Below are 1,869 nucleotides of genomic sequence, written 5' to 3' on the forward strand. Positions count from 1 at the left end.
CTTTAGAGTCATAAAACATTTCATTTCAATTACAGTTACATCATTTGCAATTTAAACAATTTTGGCCAAGTAGAACCAAACTTTCATCATCAATAGATAGGTGGCAATAATAATCCCTTTACAGGACTGTGAAGATGGGATGAGATAAAACATATAAAATCTATTTTTTTGAAACAAAATATTAAATTTATTCAAAATGGATGAAATGGAATAACTTCAGCTATGGTTTCCATTCCATCAAAACCTATTAAAACCTTCCAAAATTTTCATAATTCAGTCCTAGAAATTCTTGGAGCTGTGAGAATTTCCTGTTAGAAATGTGACCTCTGCGAAAGCTCCCAGGAAATTTCAGAAAAATATAATCTTCTGTTTTAAAAGTTGATTGATTTGCCAAATGATGCAGCCAAGTTTGCTTCTCTAAATGCTTCTGATAAGGTCGGGTGCGCATGGCAGACTCTAGATATATCTTCACAGTATGCTCCTTACTCCAACGCAAGAGTAGCTTCATTTATCATTTCACCAGCACCTGACCCGAGAATATGTGTTCCCAGTACCCTGTCCATGGATTTCTCTCCCGGAGTCTTCACCAGGCTGTCTGTGTCGGCATTGGTCTTTGCCCTGCTGTTGGCAGCAAAGGGGAACTTCCCAACTTTGTACTCTATACCCTCTTCTTTCAACTGCTCTTCTGATTTTCCAACCCAAGCAACTTCAGGGTGCATGTAAATCACGGATGGGACACAATTGTAGTCAATGTGCACAGCACCACCAGCCACTCCTTCAACACAGATAATGCCTTCATCCTCCACTTTGTGAGCCAGCATTGGACCGGCAACCACATCGCCAATAGCATAGATATTTGGAATTTTAGTCTGGAATCTGGTATTGACTGGAATTCTACCTCCAGGCTTTAGTTCAATTCCAAACTCTTCTAGTCCCAAATTCTTAGTAAAGGGTCTTCGGTCAATGCAAACCAAGACCACATCACACATGATAACTTCAGTTTTACCACCAGAAGCACCTTCAATAGAAACATCATTTTTTCCATCTGATTTCTTGGTAGCACCAGCAACTTTTGTATTCAATTTAAATTTAAATCCTTGTTTTTGAAGGATGCTTTGAAAGTTTTTAGATATTTCCATATCAATTTTAACTCCACCAACATGACCTAAAAACTCAACTGCTGTCACCAAGTCTTTGCCAAACTGAACCCAATTCTACACCTATTACTCCTGCACCAATGACAACCATCTATTCTGGAACTTATTTTTTAAAGATAAAGCACGTGTAGATGACACTATTGTATCTTCATCAATCGTGATTCCAGGAAGAGGAGTAACTTCTGAACCTGTAGTTATAAGAATGTTCTTGGCATCGATAACTTGAGTGCTGCCATTGGCTTTTGTAGCGGTGACCTGATTTTTGACCATTATCTTTCCATATCCATTTATGTGAACAACCTTATTCTGTTTGAATAAGTGGGCAATTCCACCAGTTAAAGCTTTTACCACTGTACTCTTCTGCTCGATCATCTTCTCTAAATTCAAGTGAACTTCAGACATTTCAAATCCCCTAGATGCAAAATCTTTTCCATCGGTCATATGGTAATAATAACAGTTATTTAATAAAGACTTAAAAGGAATACAACCAACGTTCAAGCACGTTACACCAACTGTTAAAAACTGACAACTTTCTTTGGATATGTGAGACTTGGAGTATAACTGCCTCTGGATAGCATGGTAGGTGAATGTAAATGTAAATGCCAACTATTTGAGGTACTTATTCCTTTATGTTAACCATTCTTAAAAAATTTTTTTTTCAACATTTATTTATTTTTGGGACAGAGAGAGACAGAGCATGAACGGGCGAGGG

General features: G+C 37.6%; 1 pseudogene; it reads right to left on the reverse strand.

Annotated features, from left to right (window-relative positions):
• Window positions 1-347: 347 nt before the first annotated feature.
• On the reverse strand, window positions 348-1,613 carry LOC124527072 (dihydrolipoyl dehydrogenase, mitochondrial-like; annotated as a pseudogene).
• Between the last annotated feature and the right edge of the window lie 256 nt (window positions 1,614-1,869).

Source organism: Lynx rufus, unplaced genomic scaffold (assembly GCF_022079265.1).
Source record: "Lynx rufus isolate CCGP_SWC_20201006 ecotype Redwood Valley unplaced genomic scaffold, mLynRuf1.p SCAF_5, whole genome shotgun sequence".
Taxonomy (NCBI): Eukaryota; Metazoa; Chordata; class Mammalia; order Carnivora; family Felidae; genus Lynx; species Lynx rufus.